The sequence below is a fragment of the Ambystoma mexicanum genome, chromosome 4q (assembly GCF_040938575.1).
Source record: "Ambystoma mexicanum isolate Mex_15411 chromosome 4q, UKY_AmexF1_1, whole genome shotgun sequence".
Taxonomy (NCBI): Eukaryota; Metazoa; Chordata; class Amphibia; order Caudata; family Ambystomatidae; genus Ambystoma; species Ambystoma mexicanum.
In genome coordinates, this window is record NC_090928.1 from 1,034,493,297 (window position 1) to 1,034,520,758 (window position 27,462).

Genomic DNA, 27,462 nt, shown 5'->3' on the forward strand with positions numbered 1-27,462 from the left:
GCTCAAAGAGCTGGGGGTAGATCTCTGTCTTTGGCTGGAGCCTCCCTCTGGAATAGCCTCCCTGCCACTCTAAAACTTGAGGAGAACCATCTCTGGTTCCGGAAGCACCTCAAGACCTTCCTCTTTTCTTCTGCCTTCGCTCCCCCTCTCCCCTGCGGATCTGTTCTCTTGGTACTGTGCACCTGGCCACCCTCAGTCCTCCGGGTCTAGGTACCTGCTCACCCTGCCACCCTCCTGCACTGCCTTCGGGCCACCCCTTGCACTGGGGTCTGTATCTGTACCCATACAGCCCCCCCATTTTTTCTTTGTGCACTTGTCAGACCTACCCTGTCTGCTACCTTAAACCTGGCACTTGCAAATTGCTGACTGCACTACCACTGTTTGTTGCCTTTATTATTTATTTATTTATTATTATTTATCTGTTTCTCCTCTGCTTCGCACTTTCCACTTCTCCCCCCTTCGATGCACTCCCCCCCACTCTCCCATGCACTTGCGCGTTGTCAATGTCACTGGGCCTAGAAAGATCGCTGTTTTGTTCTCCCCGTTCCCCTCCCTTGCCTTGTCACGCTCTGAAACACTTGTGTACGAGCGCAATAGAAATAAAATATCAATATAAATATCAACTCTAATGAAGCCCTTATTATGTATCTTGTTGTGTTACTCAAAAAAAGAAAAAATCTATCATGCAAATTCTTTTCTTTTTGCAACAATGGCTTGCTACTCTTTGGATGTTGGGAGGTTCACCTTCAAGACATTCATTTGCACCATGAAGGGACGCCATCACTGATTGCGATACAACAGAAGTGGAAAGTACCCTGGATGGTTGCTGTGGGGTTGTAAGGGTTTATTGAGAAGCCACCCTCAACATGGGGAGTTCATTCCCTCCCCACTCACGTGTTTATGCAACAAACCGTTTAACAGATTTTTTTTTTTAGCCCTTTCTCAGACACATATCATGCCCTTTGGATCCCTGTCCCCTGAGCTAACAATGAGCGAAGTACCAGGGCGGTGTATGGGAAATATATTGGCATTTGTTTAAATTAAAGGTAATAGTAAATAACACAAAAATGTCAAAAACCACTTTATCCGTGGCACAGCACAATCAACTTCTCTCTGCATAAATAAATCACAAAAGTGAGTTAATAAGAACACAATCACAATTCTTCCCTTTCTGCACATTTCAATTCACAAAATAATTACACCAATCAGTCATTAAAGACAGTTATCATGTGATGTGCGATTTTGAATTTCCTGCCAGCTTAAAAGGCTAGCAGAGCGATTTCAAGATTTGTACAAATACATGTGGCAATTAAGATTTCGCCCACACTTTTGGTATAAAATAAACACAGGGTGATTGAGCGGTTTGTTTTTCAGACACCCCCTTGTTTTTGTCGATGTTGGGGAGTCAGACAGAAAAATCAGAATGATTTGGGGAATTGTGGATTCCAGAACCACTTCACTAAAAGGCCTGTGTTGGGGAATCTGGATAAAAATGTTGGATTGATTTAAGAACAAAGACACCCCTCTTCCTTAAAGAAGTCAGAGTCAGCTGGACAACAAAGATTATCTGATTCATTTATAGGCTACAGTTTTTAGCACACACTGGTAAGTGAGCTTTGTTAATTTCAAATTTTATCAAAATTCTACCCGTAGTGTTCTGCCAAATGGGGAATTAATTAAAGTAATATTTGTGGTTAAATAGGCTAAGGATCCACATAGTTTTGCCCCACCCCCCCACTATAAAGGGAAAGGATGCAAGGCAAGCAGGCTCTCCCACCTTTTGGTTTCCCAGGGCTCAGTTCTACTTACATAGCAAGCCTCTGTTTAAGGTTCAGGAAAGTCAACTGCATCTCACAACACTCTGGAAAGATAGGGCAGGGGTCTGGTCACTCCACTATCAAAGATGGTCTCCTCCTCTCCACCATAGGAGCCAATCAGCTTTGATGCCTTCCTAGAAATAGACAGCTCCAACGAGATGCACTCTCAGCAATCTCCTCTGGTGTCTCCTTACAGCTGTCAGATGGTAAGTTTCAGCAGCTTTCCTGTCGATCTGTCTCTTCTCTCTGTCCTGTCTTTGTATTTCCTTTTTCTGTGTGTTCCCCTCCTAATGCAGTCCCCCTTATATACTTGTATAGCAGCGATGACAACACCAATTTTACATTTTTGAAGAAGTACCCTGCAATAGTTCCTGCCACTAGGATTGTACAGTTACCCTTCTCTCTCCTCCCAAACCCAACCTCCAAGTCAGGATTGGTTTAGGGTCTGGAGCAACATATGGCAATTCCCATTTGTAATCGCCCTTTTGTTCTGATTTCAACTTTTTGGCAAAAAGTAGTTATGTATCACTACTTTATTATTTTACTAGCAACTGCCACACCAAACATATTTTCTGTTTCAACTAATCATGGGAATTAGATAAGTCGACCACCAGTTTCGTATCATGTAGCACGGCCATGTGGCACCTTTCTGCCGTTTCCATAAAAAGCATAACAGTTATGAATATGTAAGTTATTAAGCATATCCATAATTTCATTTTCCACCCCCTCACCAACTCTCACATTTGGAACATGTTCAGATCAGCCAGAAACACATCTTAGATAGCCATTACAGTCCCAGGAGTTGCATGTGGATGAATTTTATATCCCCTAAATTGCCTGGAAATGACATAAAAATGGTACATAGATGAAATCCATCGACCTTATGATGTCTGAGAAAAATGCCTTAATGATAATAGTCCTTTTAAATTAGTTATGCAACTTTATGTGGGGCAAATGACCCCGAGCCTGCCTTCCAGCCATTTTCTTTTCACTGGGTCAGCCTGTACCTTTATCAGTCTCCTTTGTGTAGGACGAATGCTCTTTGAAGTGGGTGCCCACATTTTCACACATATTAGTCATGCTCCAGGAAAGCAGTATTTTTTCTTGAAGTCAATGCTTTCACGGAACGATGGAACAGCTAATTCAGGTAGAATAGAAACGATTTTTACTTGAATAATTCACACGCTGAGCACAGCGTTTTAAAAAAAATGCTAATAGTGAGCTTTCTAAACAGGCGGAGACATTCACGGCAACACGGCAACACGATAGAAAAATAGCAGTGAGCGAGGAAACGTCAGTTGCTGTACACAGACACTGTCTCAGGTAAAAACAGGATGTTACTTTTTAAATGGGAAAACACGTAAATGTGGGAACATTAGACAGTGCATTTACTAAAACTATTGTTAACACACAGGGAGGAAACGGACACAGACTAAAGTATACTTCCAAATACCGTGAAGGTGACTCGGTATTGAGCACAACACCGAAATTGGCTTGGCAATTGAAAAACTGTGAAGAGGCTTTATTCATCCTTAAGTGGAGAGTAGAGAAATGCACAGGTACAATTTTATACTACGCAGTGCTAAATACAATCATTTATCACTTCACTAAATTGATACTATATAAATACATATTATATTATTTACAGAGAATTCAAAACGAACTGGGCATCACAGAAAGATGACGTTTCCATCATTTCACAACGGAATAGTTGCCACTGAAAAATGCTGAAGAAGTGTTCATTTGTCAAAAGGAGATGGTGTTCTCATTCCAAATTGAAGTATCATTTTTTGATATTATTATGAACAATTGTAAAAATGTGTGACTACGAGAATAGGTAAAAGTGAGTTACTGCTCCTGAAGAAGAGAGTTAAATCTCTCGAAACGCGTTGAGCTATTGTATAATTTTGTTGAGTTTTTGAAAAACAACTGTTTTTTGGTTATTTCTTATTTGTCAAATTGAAGCTGTTTGAGTGAAGTGAACTCAAAAGAAATTACGAATCTATTTCATAAAATTCTGTTAGATATCATCAGTAAAAAAAACGATCACTCTTAAGGTGCAAAGTTGTCGACTGAATCTTGATTTCAATGCATTTTGAGGTTGATTGTGGTCAAATAATTTTTTGAAAGAGTCATACATCGAACATTTGAAAATTACTGAAAATATTGAGATCTGTTTGGAAAATTGCTTTTCCACTCTCGAATGGTGTGCAGGGGACGGGAGTTTCTATTACCAATAGGAACTACATTTTCCTCATATTCTTTTTGACTTTTTGATACCAGAGTCAATTTCTTTTCTCCCCAGCCCCCAGAAAAAAATGTTTTGTATAAGAGTCAATGTACTAGAAAATATCAAAAACACGAAAATTATTGTACAGAAAATTCACACAAGTCAGGGTGTGCTTTCCCTACTCTCTCTTTCTTTAGCAGCAAATGAGAGCAAGTGAATTGCGAAATCAGTGTCACATTTACATTTTTAACTTAGTTTTTAAACGTTTACATTATCATCTGTAAACTGTAAAGTAACTATGAACTCTGCACTCTAAGCTAGTCTACCTCTAAACACTAAAGTCTGAACTATAGTATATACTAAACTATCGTTTCCTATACTATCCTACATACAATACTTACACTAAATATTATAAACCTGTTTCCTTTTGTCAGATGGAAATCAGCAGTAACGACATCCAGGATCTTAAGGCAGTGCACGAGCATTGAGGCAGAGAAGCTTTCCACAGCTCTAGGAACTGTACCTCAAAAGAGACAGAAACCTGCAGTGACCTCCTGAGAAAAGGAAAGGGATGCCCATTTGGCACCACCAACCTGCCAGTCAATCTGCCACTATTACACCTTTCAGCACTCATGTGCAAGATCATAAAGTAGAGAAATGGGAAGTTGCAGGAAATTCAAGACCAATGAGACCACAATGATGCCTTGAATGCCTAATTTACGGGGAGGCTAGACCAAGGTCTCTTTAGTTGCCTTGTTCCATTGTTCTCGTTTTCATTTTTCGTCTATAGTTTTAAGGTTATTTATGTATGACTGCACATTTCCATTTTTGGGTTGCTCTGAACTAATAGTGTTTCTTTTGTAATACAATTCTATTTGTACACCCTTGAGACATGCTTATGTTACGTTGTGTTATTCGGCTCACTGGAGCCAGTAGGCTAGTGTCAGACTATCTAGGTGAGTGGTAGCAGGATGCCTGGGTTTCGTCATCTCATGACACATCCTGTGGGCTTATAGCCTGTAGAATTTGGGTCTCTTTTATTGGTTTTAAAGCTCAAATTTCCTGTTTGTGTGGTGAGCTAGATTTTCCATTATGGTTCAACATCATTGAGTGCTTTAAGTGAAATGCCATGGTGCAGTTTGCATAAAAAAAGTAGATTTTATAAAATATTGAGACACATATTAGGACATGGCTGTTTGAAGAAAAGTGCATGAGAGGCCTGAATAAAGTCCTGGTGAAGAAAGATATGCACCCAACCTCTGCTAGTTTGTTGTCTATATAATGCAACTATCATTTTCGGTGAAATTTGGGTTGAATACAGGTGTTAAAAAATCCTGTAATGTTCACTGCACCCTGGTCTCTCCTGTGCAGAGCATGATGGGAGACCTAAGCAGCACTTATTGTGGCATTGGCTGTATCATCATCATCTGACTCAGCAGTAGAAGCAGGAACATTCTCAATGTCTCCCATATGCTCATTTATCTTCAGCAGTGTTTAGATTCTGACGCTTTTGTCTGACAGTCTTGTCATTTGGTTTCCAATGAACATCCCAACAGCACAACAAAAACACGTTCAGAGTTGATGCTGGAAGCAGTGCACAATATGTTGTTGATTGCCAGCCTGCTTTGTGGTGTTGGCTATGGTTCCTTTTTCCAATAGTCAGCAACTCTTAGTATCTGAGATACTGTTCGACCATTTCCTCTGCTGTCCTTCATACAGAAATTACTTCTGTTTCTGTGTATGTAGACCACATTTGGCTAATATGTTCCAAGTAGAGTACTCTGCTTTAGACTGAATTTGAGAAGCTCTGATGGAAAAAGACAGACTTGAGCTTATACTTCTGCAATGATTGCTAACAGATGGAGAGATTGGAGAGGCCATTGATTTCAACTTTCCTGGGATGTGGGTAGAGTGTGGTAGGCGGTGGTGGCGCCACTGGAACGTCTCTTTGTGAGGTGGAAGAAGAGACCATTTCTTCAGTTATTTTCCTGGGAAGTTGCAAGCAAGACCTCTCTCTCATGTTATGCAATTCAGGCCAGGATCCATGTGTTGTACTTTGTCAGATCACCCACCTAAAGAAACACATATGCAGGTAGTCAAGGAACGCAGCATGGGGTGTGGTACAGATGAACATCTTTGATACAACTATGTGTCTGTGTTAATGCTCCTCGCTTTACAATCACACCACTGAGCCATATTTAAAAGGCACAAGACTTTGGGTGGACCCTTTCACAACATGCTATTACCTAACAGTAAAAGACATGGGCGAAACTGCTGACGCTTTGTGTTGCAGCACATACTTGGTGATAGCCTTGCTCTGCTCAAAGAGGCGTTGAAGCATACATAGGGTCTAACTCCATCAGCTGAAAACCTCCTGTATGAAGCAGAGCTGGGAAAGGCCATGTGCGGTCTACAGTCTTATTAGCTTCTTCTGAGCTTTGCCAGATTGTCATTTTCCAACATATGGGCAGTACATTGACAACCTCTCTGTCTTATTTCAGGAAGTCCTGTACTATGATGTTCAAGCAAGGGCACGCCGTAGTAATTACCATGCACTACTGTACACATCATTTTGCTACAGTTATCACTCACAATGAAATCAACAGTCCTTCCTGTTGGTCTAAACTACCCCATATCCTTGACATTAAATACTGCCAGCATGTTTACCGCTGTGTACACATTATGCACAGCAAATATTCATAGATTTGGTTGCTGGCAAAGATTTTTCTGTATTTTTGTTGAGGCAGTTATGGTTGAATGACTAGTGTGTGGTTTCTTAACGGAAGCCCAGTATGCAGTAATGCACATGTATCTGTTGCCTGGCCAATGCTCCCCATGTTCGTTAGCATATGATGCTCAGCCGATTGTCACTAAACCTATTCTGCAATGATCAGGTACTGAAACTGTGGAAAAATATGTGTGGGTGTGTAGCTTATATTTTAGAGAAACAGCTTCGACAAAGTACCAGACTCCTTTGGTGCCCACCAGCAAAATAAAAAAGTGCATGCATTAAGGTGCCATTATTTAGGCCAGATTCGCAGAGTTATTATCTAGTTATTAAATGTTGCACAGTAGGCAAAACTGTAATAAAAAGCATTTATCATTTTACTATTCAACATGGTAAGAATAATAATATTGCACATCCATCATGTATGTTGCACACAATGCCTATGTTTCTACATGAGTAGCTTAGTATACTGGAAAGAACCTGATAATGTAATGGTATTCATATCAATGCATTACTAAATGCACTATGTACCTCATGATATTTATTCCAATAATCATTCACACTTTTTTATCAACATTACTATAAGAATCCCTTTTACAGACTATTCATGAAACGTAAATGCACATGTGATGTCATCAGTGATGTCATCAATGACATTTTTGGTGTCATCTGTGATGTCCTGGGTGTATGTCTTATCAGTGCACGGTGGCGGCGCGAGTTATTGTTGCTTAGCTTACCATAACTGGTGAATTTCAAGGGTTTTTTCAGTTTTACTTGGAACCATAACGTCCCTTTAACAAAGTTTTTTTTACTGAATTTCATAGGTTTTTAGTAGCGCAACTTAACCATAACGTCCCTTTAACAAAGTTTTTTCACTGAATTTCATAGGTTTTTAGCAGCGCAACTTAATCATAATGTCCCTTTAACTACATTTGTTTCACTGAATATAAATATAGATAATGTAAATGCGATAAATGTTTACTAAGACTCCCTTACCTTACATTTATATAACATAGAATATAATAAACCCCCCTGTGCCGCTTCTGTTTTTGATGTCCGCAGACCGTGCGCATGACCGCGGGCGGACGCGGTCACCATCAGCACCATCAGCACTATCCAAAAACTCAGGGGGTATCTTATATTATTGTATCATACAATAAAAACACCAAACATATTCAAAAATCACCACATAAATACATTACATTACATTTAATAATAAATAAGAAGTGGAAACTGTATATGTAAGACATCAACCATCCACAGAAGTAGCATTTCCAATATAATAGAATATACAAAAACAAAATAAATATGACTCCAACTGAATTACCTCACAGAAACTGTGCAGCAGTAACAGCAAAAGTTTCTAAAAAAAGTAGTAAGTACACTACATTTATTTCATATACATTTTCTGTATTATGTACACTAAAACTAATATATTTTTTTTAACACAGAAATGTCCTGTACTTTGTAATGGTTGGAAGAAATTTTCCCATTAGAGGAAATTAGTGAAGACAGTGATAATAATGGTAGACGCAACATTTCTCTATGTAAGCCAATTAGTAACAATTACTTTATGTAACACATTTTCTTTTAACAGACCAGACAACCAATAAAAATAATGTACCAAAAGAGATATTAGAAGGTCCTCTGAAGTGAATGGCACTAAAAATGGATTTGTTAATGCAACACTTCAATCAACTAAAAGACTGTATTGTGGACCACATTAAAGAAAACATTAAATACCACTGTCCCACATGTACCTGTTCACCCTCTCCATGTCCCAGCCAACTATCCCCAAACCCTCCACACCAAGAAAAATGGTACGATGAGACTTCCATCCCTTCCTGCCCTTCCATACATCATATCCAAGCACCTAATTCCCATGTATTTGTTTAAGTTTCTGCTTCCCCCTCTCTTTCTTAATTTTTCTACTGTTAAACAATAATACAATTTTAAGTCAGACTTAGTATATGACTGCGTTAAAAAAAAAAGAAAAAAAAGCTGTCAGGGTGTCCGTGGACAGCGCGGCTGTCCGGGGTGTTTTCAATTAAATAACATGGTGGTGTCCAAAGAACACTATACCTGTTCGTACTGTCTGTAATTAAAATGGAGGTGTCCTTAGAACACACAAGATGTCCGCCTCTCACAATCACCCAAAATGGGGGTGTCCTAATAACACCCCCACTGTTTGTAAAGTTAGCCACCAGAATGAATATATCCATAGAACACATATCCCGTCTGCCTGTCTGCAAAGTTTGACGCACATTTATTTTATTCGGGGTCTTCAACATTGTTCGTAGAACACCCGCGCACATGCGCATAACACACTTGGGTCCTACGAACATCGTGCCTCTCCGCAACTGTCCGCCGCATGTGTGTTGCACTTTCAATTAGTTAGAACACCCATGCGCATGCACACAACCGTCACTGCGCATTTGGTGTCCTGCGTCCCATTGGCGAACATGTCTGCGATGTCATCATGTGACCGCACCCACGCTGAGCATGTGTCCTCATTTGCAGACACAGTCTGGGCCCCCAAACATTTAAAAACTGCTTTATGAGCAATCCAAGGTATTTTACAGTAAAAGTCACCATTGCACATGTCCCAGACAATGTCCCTGCCGATCTACATACTTTTTGGACCTTTAAGAGCCTTTTTTGATGGCGCGGGTGTCTGCGAAGCGTGCCCCAGCACCCCTATAAAAGGCCACACCCCAGAGCTGATCCTCATTCTGCTTTTGGATTTCCAAGATTTACAACAGGACAAGTGTGCAGGTTGCTGTTCTTGGTTCCTCGTTCCTAGTTCCTGGTTATTAGCCTTCCAGATGGCATCGCAAATTGCTTCTGCTGCTACTGCCTCGGCATCAGCACCCCCACCCCCTCCACCACCACCACATCCCCAAGGGCCTGCAGAGGGGATCAGGCGTGAGGATGAGGTAGCGGAAGTCTCTACTACTAGCACTCATCATGAGTCTTGGATGTGGTGGATATTTACCACCGTTGATGGAAAGTCAAAAGCTCAAACAAACAAGGTTATCAGCACTCAGTGCCACATGGTGCTGAGTCGTGGCAAGGCTGGTTCGTATAGATTTGGTACTACATCAATGAAGTGACACCTAAAGTCATTCCACATTGGGGCTTTTCATAAGGTTGTATGTACCTTGCGATAAACGTGGTTGAGTTCCTCTGCAGCATCCTCCGTTTCCAATCCTGTCACCACAAAAGACACTGTGTGGGATAGTGCATCCCTCCAGCTGCCTCACAGGCCATTCATGATGCTGCTGACCCTTACCTTTCAAGGGTCACAATATTGTGCATGTACTGAGACGCAGTACTCTGTAGGAGGGATAACATTCGGACTGCTTTTGAGACTGTGGTCAAGGAGCATCAGAAGGTCTGCGACCTACCTGAATAAGGCCCACCCTACATCTTCCTCTCTCCACCTGCCCTTTCTTATTCCAATGGTTGCTGTCCCTGCCTTACCCTCCTTTCCCCTTCTTTCCTTGTGTGTTGTGTTTAAAAAACCCCAAAAAATATAAAACAACAAAAAAAACAAAGGCTCTTTTCAGAGCCGCCTTTCACAGTTTAAAAACAGAAGTGACAAATAAATAGTGCAGGGCTCTGTGCATTTTTTAGAAGTCCGTGGACATCTAAAAACTATGCAGTGCTTCCCTTTCACAACCATTGCACTTTTCTCTGGGTGGAAGTGGTGGCTCTAAAAACAGCCTTTTTGTGGTGTTTTTTTGTGTTTCAAAAACTTCAAATGGTCAACACCTGCTGCAAAATGGATTGCTGTAATTCCAAAAAAGGTCACAATACATTTTGTATATTTCACAGAAAAATCTGATTGCCAGCATAATTAAGATGTACTCCATCTCTGTGAAAAAATGTGTGTGCTACAAAACACAATATTTTCATTCTGAAAATAGTACATAGCAACACCTCTCAAAAAGGCACAAACATGCTTGTTAACATTGTGCCTTGCTTTCTACATTTGTGGACCAAATTAGAATGCAGCCACATTAGTCTCTGAGCAATATGCGAAAAAATTACCCTGGAGTTTGGATACATGTCGATCACTTTCCCAAGTCCTTCTTTCATTGCAAATTGCAAAGAGATTCCAGACAAATGTCCTAAACTGTTCCCTCCACAATGAATAATAATAATGTCTGGATGACGCTGAGTCACCAAAGAAGCACAGAGAGGTACCAAATCCACCCACTTCATTTCACGCACTCCATACCAGTGCACTTCCACATGAGAGAATCCAAGATGTGCAGCCACCACAGCAATCTGCATGCACCTCAACCAATTCATCCAAAAATCTCCCAAAATCCAAACAATCTGCTTTCTGAAAAACACAGCCATAGCTATCTGCTCTTTTCTCAGGAAAAATACCTACTGACAAACTCTCTCCTTACACAGCACACCCAGTAAACCTTATTGACCAATCCCTTCTCTGCTCAGTCTCATTTGCATCCCTTGCAACCCCAAAAAAGGCTGTAATACGTTCTGCCAGCGAACAACTGCGCTCTCCGCAGACAAATCAAAAAATCTGAGCATGGGGAATGAGAATTTAAATAGTGTGCCCCATCTCCCCTTTGAGGTTGGCTCTGAGAGAGCCTTTTTTATTTTTTTTGCAGATGCTTCAGAAACACCTTTTATTTTGTATGTTTTTTTTTTCTTATTTTCATCCAAAAATCTTCACATTAGCTTCATCAAAGCAACCCTTATGTTCCAAAACAGCATGGCATTTCCCATAAAAGATAAATAAATGTCATCTTCTTTAGAATAAACAACATTACCAGAATCAATGTTCTCATTATTGCAAAAGAACATACCAGCTCTAACCATGAAAGCAAACATGCCTCGGTTGATTGCACACCTAGCAATATTTTGCTGAGGACAAAAAACACAACTATTGTCCTATACGGCTCTAGGTAACAAAGCAGAAAAAATAACCTTGGCATTTGGAAGGACTTTATGATTGCCTGAACCAAGTTTTGCAGATTTTGCAACAAAGTAGGGGCACTGACATAGCCCAAAAGCACAGAACCACAGTGTAGGACAACTACATGTGGACTATGAAACCTAGCCATGTGCTGACAAACTACTAGAATTGCCTGCTAATTCAATTCAGGCACAGTGCTCCACACAACATCCACTCCTTTTGTGTCAAAATGATTAGCCACTTTCCTATATTTAGCATACTTCTCCAAACCATTCACAAACATATCTCCAACCACCAACACCCTGACTTTCTGCACCTCTGCCATCTTCACTACACACAGTCCCTCTCAATACGAAGCAGAACCTCAACACCTGATTGGCTAATCCTCAAAATACACTCCCACTTCATGTACGGAAACCCTGGATGTGGCATGTCCTGCCTGCGAACAACCGCACTGACCACGGAGGGCGTAAGTAACACTGGGGCAGCCCTTCTACCCTTTCCACTGCACTCTCTGCACCACTTCCTCATTGGCTACTGTTAAGCAGTCACACAATCATCCACCAATCACATCCAAGAACTCTACATCTAACTCTGTCATCACAGATCAGCACTTTAGATGTACTATTGATCACTCTCAGTACAATTCGGCTGTGACTGCAAAGGACCTACAGCAACAATAGATGTATTGTGTCTCTAGGGTTTTGTTTCTGTATTCCTCCTCTGGTTGGGTGATACCACTTGGGTACTTCTCCTGTTATTATAGTAGAATGTTTTGTTATTAATGTTGTTTGTATTGTCCGCGCCCTCACGCCTATGGGTTTATTGGTGTGCTGTATAAATAAAATAAAGTAAAGTAAAGTAAACTACTATAAAATTCCCCAACATTTCTACTTACAGATTCATGCACATCCACATGCATGAACACAGACTACAGGTATGAATATTTCCTGCACAGTACATGTACACCTCTTCTAGTAATACAATACATCCCTAGAGCATAGCTCAGCGGCAACGTGCGTGCCTTGAAAGCAAAACATCATGAAGAAACACAAATTCGATCCCCGGGCCCATGCTTAGAAACCTCTGGATGTTTAAGCGCGTTATAAATACGCAACTAAGACAAAATAATTACAAAACTAAAAAACAAACAATTTCTGTATCAGCACCTTGATGCCCGTGGGCTGAGTAAATGCTTTAAAAATGTAAGATAAAATAAAAAAATATGAACAGAGTAACTGCCACTTACCCTCTATAAACTGTAAAATTAACTTACTGTCATTTCTACTATGATGAAGTGTCAATTGCAAACCTTTCAGCCCTCCAAATTCTTTTTACAAACACACCTATCTAAAAAAAATGGTGTTTCATATTATAAGATGTGAAAAATAACAGTATAATTATAAAAAAGACTGTCCAGTGTATTATAAAATTAGACGCAGCCAGGATGAGCACATACATCTTCATTCAAGAACAGACACAGACAATGGCCGTCATTGCGAGTTTGGCGGTAACCATGCCGCTATTGGCGGCATGGCTGCCGCCGAAATCGCGTCGGGGTCCGGGTCCTCGGATCGGTTTTCCCAGGCGTGCTTACCGTGTCCCGCAAGGGGAACTCGTAATGCGGCGGTACGGAGTGAATGGCGCCGGCACCTTTTACGGCGCCGTTCACTCCGTACCGCCAGGGTCGTAATGAGGCCCAATATCATTAGAAAGGCTCCCAGATCAAACAACATCTGCTGCCTCTATATGAATTCTTTCTGCTTTATTTCCCACACCTTCACAAAGCCATACATTGAATGCTTTTATGTACAATCTCTGCCATTTACCCTGTAAAAAGAGCAAAAAATGCATATGATTATTTCTTCTATCTCTTAAAATCCATTAACATAACATTTAAAAACAAGTGTGCTCTATATGTATACTGTTATGCTCATTTGAAAAACATATTCAACTAACAGATTCTAAATAAAATATACAGGATGCACATAGGCAAAGCAAAGTGCAAAACAATGTGTACCTTAACAAAAGTGCTATAAACACACAAATTCACTTCATTATGGGAGTGCTTGGGTGCACTTACCTGATGCAGACCATGCTGCAGGATCCCGGCCTCCTTGAGGCCTGAAAGGAACTAATTTACCTGTGGGACTAATTTACCATCCGGGGCGTGGTCGGGGAAGGATACATACCTGATTGGAGGAAGGATACATACCTGGAACTTCTTCCAGAGCTATTTAAACCCCACCCGAACAGCCACACGTGCTTCGCGTTGTTCTGCATCTAGCAGCTGGACGCTCACCGTGTCTGCTCCTGCATCCTGACTTCTGCCATGCCTGCCAGCATCCTGGATCACCTGCAAAGGAAGAGAAGAAGAGAACAGAAGAAGGAAAAGTCCTTACCTGCTAAATCCGCATCCCGGAGACATCTCGCCGACAATCCTGAAAAGGAAGACATTTATTTAAAAGCTCATTGTGTCGATCGCTGCAGCGCCCCATTCCACTCACCTTTACAGGGCGCCTCCATGTTCAGCAGCGATCATCCGGATTCGCTGTCACGCCCCAGCGCCTAGGGAGAAAAAGACAAGAACAAAAGGTGAGAGAGAGAAGGGAATAAGGAAAGCTAAATATCCATGTTAAGACTTACCTGTTGATTCATTCCCTCTTCATTTCGGGTCTGCGCCACATCCTGGCATTTCGTGACCCCGGCCACTAAGGGGAAAAAGAGACATCAGCGTTAATGAGCAAATGAAAAGACATTACCAAAAAACGCTCATTAAAGACTTACCTGATTTCTACAAGGATTTCACCTCTCATCTCGGGTCGGTGCCTGTTCCCCGGCATTCCGTACCCCGGCCCCTATGGGGAAAAAGACACCAGCATTAATGTACTAATGTACATTAATGCATGGACACATGGGGAACCTCTTATCAAAAAACTTACCTGGAAGCCAAGCAAGTTTGGTTCTCACCAATCCGAAAATCCAGTGAAGTAACTGTATACCAACGCGCCCCTGCATCAGAAGCAGGATGGAGAGCTCCTCCTTCCAGACCCTAAGGTGAGACGCTACGGGGAATCACAGAAGGGTTTCGAGGAGGGTGAGAGGGGAAAGTGAGAGGCCGATTGCATTACCCCGCAGACAGTTAATCCCCTATTTTTGCCTACAGAAGGATACTTCTGCGAGCCAGACAAGCCAGATTTGGGGGCCCAGTCCAGTCCGTCTTCTGAACTCTGAGCATCACCTTAGAAGAGGTCACAGCAGCGCAAACCAGGCCAGCGCCTCCGTGGGAGTCAGGTGAGCGTTACACCCAGTATAGTAACAAACAAATACAAGAATAGCCTTCACAATTTGATGTACCTGCCCATTGCACAATCACACACCTCCACAATCTTACTTACCATCATACTCAGACACTCATGCACAAAGCGTGCATAAACTGCACAACAGCCCAACCCACACTTTCTTTTTTTTCTCCAACAGACCCCAAAGAATGCCTACCAAAAAGCAACTCCGTAGAAGGCAACGCAGAAGTAGAGCAAATCAAAATAAAAGTGTCCAAAATAAGCATCCCTCTCTAGCAGATTGTGTACAAAAAGTTCAAACAAAACAGCTAATACAGTCATTAAGCGAAACAAAAACAAGCTTCCAGTACAGAAATGTTCCCTCCTCTATCAAAATGAAAAACCAAACAGAAAGTGATTAACAAGACTTCAGCTACCACTACTGCTAACGTTGCACCTATAAATCTTGATGTAGCGGCAAGTAAGCATACAAAAAAAAATGTTTTACAAAACATGTTCCGCCACAGAGTCCTTCAGAACCTTTTAAAAACAGGAGAGAAATCATGCACAACCCTTAAAACCTACCTTAGAAAATGAATCCTAGAAGCTCTCATAGACAGTGCAATCGTTCTCAAAAGGAAGTTATTTATTTTAGTTTTAAACAGGATGAAACCACTAACAAAACTAATTACTAAACTACAAAAAAAGACTTCTCAATAAAGGGAATATCAACAAAAATAGCTTCTTAAACATCTGTAGAGGTGAATGGAGTTACACCACGACCACAGAGCCATATTTTAATGAAGAAGCACATAAACAAAATCAAACAAACCCAATTGCCATACATAGCAGTGGACGAGGGTATGAAGAACTTAACAACACCATTATGGAACAAGAAACTCTGCTAACAAAAATATCCCCAGAATCACCTCCCCATTCTACTCAAACAAGACATCCAGTTTACAAATGGCTATGCACATCAATGTGTAACATTGCAAACAAATCTTTCACATTTTTGCGGCAGTTCTTCAATCAGTATGTAACAAGCAAAGACAAAATCAAAATGAACCTACTACAAAATATGGATGCCTGTCTAGTTCGCAAATACACAGGACTCAAGGACATTCATTAGCCTGCATTTCAGGACCTATTTGCAAAAGCACCTTCCATCATATCAAAATGATATCAAGACATCATTGAACTATAAGAAATCTAGTCCAAAAACTCTACTATGCTAAAATTCCTGCTTTAGCACTAGCCAATTTAAATAACAATCTTCTACATGCTACAGCCAAGCAACTACTGGAAGAAATAGAGCATATCCAAAGAAAATATTTTGGAATTAAAAGCAACTTACAAAATGAAATAGATGCACAACAAACTATCAACTACTGTACAAATAGCAACCTTCTATTAAACACATACAAAACAGAAATACTAAAGTTGAAGTACCAAACCATGTGTGTGTGTGTTGCCGCGGGACTTCTTCTAAAAGTACCACAAAAATTATAGATATAACATACAAAATAGAAGACAATGAAGATTCAAAATGGTTCCAATTAGCTCTCTACCTTATAGCAGAAAACAAATACTGCACTGCAAAACTTGACAACAACCAAACACCTTTGCGTGCTATCACAAATAACTTGGAATTATTCCCACTACCAAAACCCCTGCAACAACTAAATTTATATGCGAGCATCATAATTCAAACAGTGCACCCATTTCAAGCAATAATATGCCTCCAACCAAAAACAGCCACATTACCTCCCTATGAATTAGTCAAAGGCATTCATGTCAAAGTAGTTTATTTACCATTAGATCTCAAAGAAAATGTACAAACTTTAGGAGTACAACGGGCAGTAGATCAATCTTTAATTGTCTTAGTAAATGGCGTACCTACAAAAGACAAAAAAATTTGGCAACAACTCGTGGACTTGCATAAAGTTAGACAAACCCTGAAATATCTAAAAAACAACAGTGAATACTACAAAGAAGTTAATATTGAAGAAAACCTGAGAGAAATAATTTAAATAATTCAAGAGGCACCCGAAACTGGTCAATTTGAACTTCTAAATCATGATACCAAATCCAATATTTTAGACCATTATACAATTCATCCTTTACACTCTAAAGACGCTATAGATGATGCACTAGAAACATACCAAATGCGAGAAGCCAAAGGATGTCCAATCAGCATATGGGAAAAAGTATAGAAGCACAGGCCTTTCCTCTACTCTTTCCTACTGGAAAAGGAGGAAGGTACGATGATAGATCTACTCCGATAACAGCATCAGAATATCACTCTCTACGAATGTATTCGGACAACCCCAGATTCAGACAAAATGTGGAATATAAATTCCACCTTCTCTTTGAAAGTGAACTAGCAACTCTATGCTACGGAGTTGCACACATATTAAAATCAGTTACTCATTTTCAAAATATGTCAGCTACGCAATTATTAGAAAAAGTTCAAGAAAAAGATGAGGTTTTACAGTCAAGTATTACAAATCTTTTAGCAAGCATGCGTGGTACAAAAGAATACTGGTTCCGAAGTCACGGAGATGTACGCTGTATGATAAGAAACCTTGGCCCACCCACTTGGTAAATTACATTAAGTTGTGCAGAATATGCATGGGACGATTTACACGATTTCGTACGCATAGCAAACAAAAATAAAAGAAACATAGATATAAACACACCAGGAGAACTCTGCTCTCTGGATCCTATAAATGTGTCAACATATTTCCATCATCGCTTCATTGCTATTCTACATTTTATTTGTAACAAGACTGTTCCTCCCCTCAGAGAATTTGAACACTTCTTTTGGAGAAAAGAATACCAATCCGGAGGAGCACCACACATCCACATGCTATTATGGATTAAAGATGCTTGTAAATTTGGTCAGGACAGTGATGCCACTTCTTTGCAGTTCATCCAAAAATATGGCACTTGTGAAATCCCTTCACAAAAAACACATAGCGACCTTCATGCACACATTTCACAATGCCACTTTTATTTCCCTAGACCAGTTTCAGCAACAGGTCAAGTAAACAACTTTGTCTTCAGTCAGACATTGTTACGCTCACCTGCTATCCACAGAGACACTACCCAGCCCGGTTACTCGCTGGTATGCTTCTCAGCTTTGCCCTGATGTGGTCTGCGGGGAAGGTTCTGCCTGAAAATACAGGAGGACTGTGTTCAAGACTGACTGACTGGGGTAAGTATCCTCCCTCCATCCCCGTATGATTTCAGTCCCTCTGGCGCCCTCTCCTCACCTTGTGGTAGAATTAGGCATGCTCTCCGTCCTGCCTTCTTTGCATGGGCGCATTGTCTTTCATGGGCGTGTGCGGTCCAGTTACTTCACTGACGCTGGCCCGTTTGATATTGTTCAGGTAGGTCTTATTGCTGTTCTTTAGTTTTGTTGCTATCCTGCATGCCTTTCTTTGTTTAAAATGTCTATTTTTTCTCACTTAGGTATGCAGAGCTTCAGCGCAGCAAACTGGCTTGGTTGAGCCCCGCTGGTAAATGATGGGTCATTAAGAGCGCTATGATGCGTTAAGTAAGCGCTATGCGCAGCGCTGCAAAGTCTTGCCTTTGCTAACGTGTGTTTTCCTTCCTTGTAGGTCGCAGTGTTCTTCAACGTGAGTGGAATGTCCGGAGTGGTGCCAGCCAAGAGGCGACCAGCTAGGTAAGCCTTTTGAGCAGTTCGTAATTTGTAAATGTCTCTACTGCTTTCTTTAATGTTGCCTCTATCTTCCTCTTTCAGGTTGTTCTGTCCGGGAGGCGTGCAGATTCGAGGAAGCTGTTCTCAGTAGCTGCGAGTGTTTAAAGATGAAGACTGCAGGTAAGATGCTGCTGCTAATGATGTTCCTTTTGTCTCCTTGCAGGTTCTGCTTCTCCGAGGTTCGAGGGAATAGCTGGACACGGTGACTGTCACGTTGCAAGCTGCAAAGTAATGCAAAGCGTGTTGTCTTGCTCGGGTGTGGTTTAAATAGCCCCAACAAAATAGACCAGGTAAAGTAGTCCCTAGGCTGTGACACCCAAAACACTAGACCGCATAGCTTGGTTCTTAGGAACCAAGCTATGTGGATGCCGCCATGTTGGCTGAGAATACAATAAAGTAGTTCCCAAGGACATTGTTTTTCGTGGTGTATGAGCCTGGCGCCATAGGCGCCAGGACTGGCCCCATGAGGGCTTTTGAAGAGGATGCCAGGCTCTAGAGGCCCAAGTCCTGACTCCACCTGGCAAACCCTGCCAGAGGGGGTTTTGGGCGAGGGTCGTGACAGACATAGTGTCAAAGGTAAATCACCTAAGAAAACATATGACATAAAAAGAACAGAAGAATCAAAATACACAATGATTACTATGCAATCATTGCCCTCCTATGAAATGCAAACGTAGATGTGCAGTACATTGTAGACGATTCCACTGCAGTTGCACGATATGTCACAGCCTACTTAATCAAAGCAGAGAAAACAGAGCTTCAGGACCTCTGGGATGATATATCATCTGACAAAACACTGTCACAGAAATTGTACAGTTTAGGCATAAAAATGCTCTCTCATAAAGAATGTGGCTGCTATGAAGCGCAGACCATTTAATGGGTACTGCCTTGTATGGAAAATCTGACAATATAGTATGGCTAAGTCTTGGTCCTGCTAAATCTAGAAAAAGAGTTCTCAAATCATATGAGGACATAGAAACAATAGCCAAAAATGATCCCAACAGCCAAGACATTTTGAAAATCAATTTACTAGACACATACTATCCAAACAGGAATACCACTTTGGAAACCATGTGTCTCTACCACGTAGCCCAAAACTTCACATACAAAAAGTAATGTTAAACCAGATGCAAAGAAAGGTAGATACAGAGTGGTAAATTGTGAAGGCAGCTTAGTGAAACTTACCAAACGCAGCTTAATTAATCACATCAAATTGTCATTAAAAACTCCTCAGCATAAAGAACTGCATTACATGTCCCTGCTACAACTTTTTAAACCATGGAGAAAAGAAGAAGAGTTACTGGATACATATGACTCCTATGAAGATGATTTCAAAGCAAATTAAAGCACTATAACAGACGTAAACTTTACACAGTACCAAACAATTTTGCACAATGAACAGCAACACGAAGAAGAACTCCTGGCCCAACTACAAGTGGACAGGCCCGACAGTAGTAAACGTTCTGTAACAGGAAGCCAAGAACTACTTGTGCAGCCACTAATAGCAAATGAGGCACAATTAACCATGATAGAAGTAGAAAACACCATGGGCCTCATTCCGAGGTGGGCGCAAAGGGATACCGGCACCGTTAAGGACATTGGTGCCGGTGATCCCTTTGCACCCTATTCCGGGGTCCCTTAGCGGGTCCAGCAATGGGTGCCTGGTTTTACCAGGCACCCTTAACGAGAGCTACTAAGGGACCAGAGAGCTAATAAGGGTACCGCAAATTGCAGTACCATTATTAGCTACTTCCCCATTCCCATTGAGCCCTATGGGGGCTGAAATGGGAATGGGGAAGGGTTTTTTAAATGGGGACTTACCGGTCCTTCTAAGGTTGGAATGGACCGGTAAGTCCCCATTAAACCAGGGCAGACTCGGTACCGGTATGGGAGGTAGTCATGGCGCAAATATCGCTATGATTACCTCCATACTCGGAATGAGGCCCCATGTGTCAGTATGAACAAGCTGCAGAAAACTTTGCTGTACTAAAATCACAACTGAACAATGAGCAGCGTAGCATTTTCCAAGAAATAACAAAACAAATTTAACGTGTTGTGGAACATGAAAATAAAAACTGTACCTGCCAAAACTACAAACCTATACTGCTATACGTGAGTGGTGAAGCTGGTTCAGGCAAAACATTCTTAATCAAAATCATCAGCAAGTTCCTTCAACAATTAACAAACAACAAACTGTCAGCAGTTGTAACTGCCCCCACAGGTTTAGCTGCCTTCAACATTGGCGGTGTCACTTTACACCGATTACAACTCCTTCCAGTAGAACACCAAAACAAATTAGACTATTACAAACTTTCCACAGAAGCTGCAATGGAACTACGCAGAGTTTTTAAATAAATGGAAATGCTGCTAATAGATGAGGTGAGCATGGTCTCCAATCTAATGTTGGCTTTGATTCACCTCAGATTACAAGAGGTCCTCAAAACAGACTACGAACAGCTCTTTGGAGGAAAACACATTATTGTTTTCAGAGATCATCCGGGACTAAGCCGCCGCTCCTGACGCAAATGTGGTGGAAATCCGCCTAGCAGTTTGAGGTGTAGGCGTGCGCAAATTTTTTTCCCATTACGTCTATGGGAAAAAAATAAATTTCGGGATCCCCCTTTGCCCCCCCGGTCCAAACCTCAACAAAATTCAGAGTGGGCCATATACTTTTTTTGCAAAGTTTGGTGAGGATTCGTCCAGGGGGAGCAAAGTTATAAGCCGCCCAAAAAGTGCTCTTCCAATGGGATTAGCAACTTAACCATAACTAGACAGCCACTACCGTGGGCTGTGTAATATTTATTTGTGAAAGTTTGTTTGTATATTTGGAGTTGGCTCCAGGCCCATACCAGTTAGTGGGCTGAACTGTTGCCTCAAGGTAGACATACCAGCCTGAGGAGTACTGTCTATAGTGAAATCTGACCAACCCCTCCCATTCACGCTGCACAGGCCTGGGTCTTGCCCTGTGCTATCAGTACATGCGATTTCGAGAGATCCACATTTTGTAAGATTTTTCAAAAATAGGAAGTTAGAACACAATATAACATACACAAGGCTATAGGAGACACCCACATTTATGTCAGCTGCAGACCCGGGCAACGCTGGGTGGGTACTGCTAGTTGTACATATTGTTAAAAAATATATTGCATACGCCTATGTATCAGACTGAGATGCTGGACGTTGGTGGAGCCAAGGGTCTATAAAGTCACTGTGGACAAATAAATGAGTGTCCTAATTTCATGAAAGTGTGCACAAATGTACATTTTACAAACCTTGGACCATCTCAGGATTTTCTTTTCTTTTTCTAACTTTTGATTTATAGAATCTTTTGCATTGTTTCTCTGCCACCCTGCCTACCTATTCACAATATTATCCTCAATCAAGACCATAAAATTTAAACATTCCTGGAACAAAGGTTATAAAGGAAAATAATACATTAATACAACTAATACAACGTACATTTTATACTGATCAGAAATTAATTAAATCTTTAAAATAATTGTAGTAGTACATAACAAATACAAATAAAATCCAAGAAAGTGTCAATATTGATCATAAATAAGCATTAATAGAGAAATAGTCATTCATGAAACATCTAATAGTAATGAAATATAATATTGATCAGAAATAATAGAGATTAATGAACCAATTGTAGCAGTTCATGAAAAATACAATAGCAGTAAAAAAGAAAAACAATGAATGATCAACATTAACAACACCAATGTAATAATTAACGTAAAATACAACAGTTATACAAATGCAATTTTGTTTGATCAGAAGGAATAAACAAGGTAAATAAAAATATTTAAAAAAGAGGATTCTATAAAATAAGAATACAAAAAATGCCAATACTGGGGGTGCCCACCAACTGAAAATCAACATTGCTGAATAATAACACCCAGAAAGGTCTACCACCACGCTATAGCTCCCTGTGCTCTTGACAGAGAAAACTATGTATTCCATACCAGGCGGGTCACGCCCAAAAGGACAGTCGAGCACCGAAATGTCAGGCAATTCTCACCTGTCCAACAGTATTAATAGCAACTGCAGAGACATGTTTTGCCTCGCTGGGCACCATCAGCAAAATACAGCTTCATCTCTGTAGGCACAGAAAGAAAGGCGCCCATTTCTAGAATCCCTTCTTAGGGTGAAACCCCCAGTATTCCAAATGTGCTCAAAGTGAGGAAGACCCTTTAATGAGAACCATGACTGCCAAATAACCCCTTCTCTGGGGAGCTCCTCACTCAGGATTTACAAAATAAAAGAAATACAAGAAATATTATTCAAAAATAAGTTTTAAAAACAAACCAATTAATAATGAAAAACGAATATACAGCCTCATTTTTTCTTTTTTTACCACAACCCGCTTTAGTTCCCTGTCCTTTCAGAGGAATAATATCCATTTGAATATCATACTAACAGCAACTCCAGACACATGTTGCTTCCTGCCTTGTTGGGTGTCATCAGTGCAGTGAAACGGTGTCTCTCTCTTTTACCTAAAAAAACTAATCAAAATATATAGCGGTGCGGGGGGTAGGAAAAGTATATATAAGGGGTTATGGGGTCGGGAACAGGTAAAACATCAATAGGGGATGGGGGCTAGGAGGGGAACCACCAAAACAAAAAGATGTCGATAAAATGACATTGAACCCTCTCTGTAAGCACAGCGAGCGCAGCGCAAGGTCCATGGCTGCAGTACCCTTCTCAAATAGGGTGAAATCCCTAAGGTTCCAAATTTGCCAACATTGTGGGAGCCCTCTACTGAGAATGATCACGGCCAAGTGACCTGTTATGTGCAATGGTTCCCACCCATGAGGGTCTACTGCCACATTTCAGATCCCTGTACTTTTCAAACAGGCGACATTTCTGGGTCTTCCCTTGGCAGAATTAGTGATTCGATTAAAGTGATTTGCGAATGGGGAAAACACAGCATCTCCAGAGCATCACACATCATGCTAAGAATAGCAATTATGTACTTTAACATGCATAAAACGCCATCTGCTGTGTTTAATGGCACCGCGAATAACGTGGCAAATTCATGGAGTAAACTTCCAGAAATGTGCGAAGTCCTGCAACTGAACAAGTGCCTAGTTATCAGCACAGTTGCTCAGCCAACAGTACCTTTTTGGTAGGAAAAGACAAGGTTTGACATATCATACCACAGCATAACATGACTTGACATTTATTGGCATGCCAAACACAACATAAAAAGAAATGCCTGTAGAAGTAATATACAGAGAGAAAAACGCTCAATGGGTTCCTGTTTCCCTATGTGCTGTTTTTCAGATTTTCTGATATTAATAATTAGTTGTTTGATAGAGAAAGCACCATTTGGGCCTACGCCTATATCGTAGAGCAGAAATATGTTGTTTCATATGATGGCCAGGAAATATAAAATACAAAGGTAATAAGATGTTTGCAGTCCTGCCTGCCCTGAGATGACCAATGCAAACATCTGGGTCTAGAGCTCTATGCCCCAGGGAAGCCAGATGTGCAGTGAATTAAAGGTGCTTTTGAACTCTTTTGCATATACCAGCTGTCAAAGGGGGAAGTTTGATCAAACGCAGAGCTAATGCATTCCGCACTGCTTGGTATTACACATTTGTAAGGTTTTCATAACTTTTATTGGAGCAAATCTAATTCTAAGGTTGTAGTTCATATACACATTTCTGACCACACAGGTTGCTTGCATGCGTGAAGTGCTATTATTTATGACTTACGAGACATTCTCACATTTGCTTAGATGTATTGTTTTTTGCAACGTAGTTTTCTTTTTAAAATAATAGTATCCAAAGGCGTGAGAAATGATGTGCAAGTGAAAACTAAAGCCAGGTTGGCAACGCAGGGATTGCACAATTATTGGGCGGGTGTTGATCCTAACAACAGAGCCCTTCGGGTCCACAGAGAGATGAGCAATGGCGGATACTAGGTTTTGCTTATTTATACAAGGGGGTACAAATGGCTTTTTAGCACAAATTATCGCACAAATGAATCCCATAGTTTTATACACTTTTCATCAGATAAACAGGGGCGAATCTGTGCATTTCCTTGCACTATGCTCAAGGAGTGGCTGCTCTGGAAATGAGGGGCGGGGACTGGCCCAGGGAGAAGCAATGGAAATGGGACTGACAGCAGAGCTAAAAGAGGCAAGCTTGTCCTGGAATGTGTAGGTGAACCTGATAGGTAGGCATGCCTTTTCACACCTGGGCTGTCCTCACAACTTTTTTTTCTTTTTTTGTAAGTGGGTGTGTCTCTCAGAGATGGAGGCTGAAGCGAAATCAATATACATACTCAAAACTGTGCAAATACATCCAGAACTTATTTTTTTGATGAAGGCGTATCCAACACTTCTTCCAGATATAGCTACATGCCCATGATTCATAATTGTTCTAAGTATTTATGCTCATTGTATTTCTTCTCAAAGGCCAGCTGTATGTGAGTGCTCACGGTGGGCAGGACAGTGTGCCTCATTGCGATTTTGGGTCCGGGTTCCCAGGGTCCGGGTTCCCAGAATGGGGAATTACCGGGCCATTCCGAGTTCAGAGGGCCCGGTAATTCCTCCCTCCAGGAACCCATGCCCGGACCTTCCCCATTCCCATTTCAGCCCCCATAGGTCCCAATGGGGGAGGGAGCTAACAATGGGCAGATTACGACCGCCCGTTGTTAGCTCCCTATTCCCCTCGCGGGACCCGCTCTGCACGTTTGGTGAAACCAGACGTGCAGAGCGGGTCCTGCGAGGGGACCTCGTAATGTGGCGGAATGGTGTTAACGGGTCCGCATCCTATTGCGGCACCCGTTAACCCATTACGTCACTCTTGTAATGAGGCCCAGTGTATTAGCATGAGAAAGAGAAAGCTGAAGTGTTGGCAGAAACCAGTGGACACCCGAAGAAGGATAGATGCTGAAACTGTGTATGAATCCAATGCTATGGCTATAATGATAATAATAATGGTAATGATGTGTTATTTATATAGCGTCTTAATTCAAAGCGCCTTACAGAGCACATATTTACATTATTTACATACAATATCACCCATCCGAAATTGGTACTCATTTATCGACCTCGGAAGGATGAAAGGCTGAGTTGGCCTTGTGGGTATTCGAACCTGCGACCTGCAGGTCATGCTCACATCGCAGCAGCGAGCGCTCAAACCACTGAGCTATCTTACCGGCTTAGCGCATATATATATACACGTTAGTGGCTGTGTAGTTATGGTTAAGATGCTAATCCCATAGGAAGAGAACTTTTTGGGCAGCTTATAACCTCGCTCCCCCTGGACAAATCCTCACCAAACTTTGGAAAAAAAGTATACGGCCCACTCTGAGGTTTGGTTCAGGGGGGGCAAAGTTATAGGGGGGGTCCCAAAATTTCATTTTTTCCCATAGACATAATGGGAAAAAACTTTGCGCAAGGCTACAGCTGAAACCGCTGGACGTATTTCCACCAAATTTGTGGCAGGAGAGGTGGCTTAGTCTCAAAAGCGTGCTTTTGTTAACTTGGTGTAAATCCATCCAGTAGTTTATTTTTTTTTAAATGGCCAAAACGTAAGGCAAACAAATTAGTGGTATCCATGTCCGCTCCGCGGACACACTTCCCTGTTCGCGCCGTGGACAGGACACCAATTGGTTGATCAGCTTGCGTCTTGTCCGCAGTCATGAACGTGCTCGCCGATTGGCTGGGGTGAACTGTGAGGCGCTTCACATTGTTTCGATCTACCTGCCATCTTGGATCCGCCAACAGCACGGCGGCGGACAGAGGCAAAATGTAATTTTGGGGAGTGTGTTGGTGTGCAGGAGTGCTTGGGGAGGGTTGAGGAGTAAGAGATGGGTCAAATATTATATCTGTTTATTAGGTGGCAGGTGCCCTTGTTGTGTTCGCCATGCCTGCGGTCATAGCGGCTGTCCGCGGACATAATGAATGCACTACTAGCTATTTTAGTTTAGTATGATGTTGGTTTTGGGTTGTTAGTCCAGCATTGATCACAATTAATATCATCTATAAGCAGCCCACAAACCAAAGTCAAAATGTTTGATATTATTGGTGTGTTATGCTGTGGTGGTTGTGGCCAGGGCCTAGAGTCTTGGGTGCATGGCCGAAGGCCGTAGGCCGTAGTGTAGTATTTCCCTTTTTTTTATATTTGCGACGCCAATATTTCCCACATTTGTGTCTTTCAAATTGTAAAATTTGTGCATGAAGGTCACTATACGTTGTTTGGGAATGGATTTCACAAATGACATATTTTTGGATGGTATCATTGTCCTGACAAAATTTAGGATCATCTTTAATCCATAAAAGAATGTGGATGTGTGGGGCTCCTCTGGCTTGGTATTCTTTTCTCCAAAATAAGTGTTGAACTTCTCAGAGGGGAGGAACAGTCTTATAACAAATAAAGTGTAGCATAGCAATGAAGCGATGATGGGAAATAGCCTGATACATTTACAGGATCTAGAGAGCAGAGTTCTCCTGGTGTTTTTATATCTATGTTTGTTTTATTTGTGTTTGCTATGCATAGGAAATTGTGTAAATCTTCCCACGCATATTCTGCACAAATTAACGTTACAAACCAAGTGGGTGGGCCAAGGTTTCTGATCATAAGGTGTACATCTCCGTGACGTCAGAACCAGTATTCTTTTGTACTACGCATGTTTGCTAAAAGATTTGTAATACTTGACTGTAAAACTTCATCTTTTTCTTGCACTTTTTGTAATAATTGCATAGCTGACATAT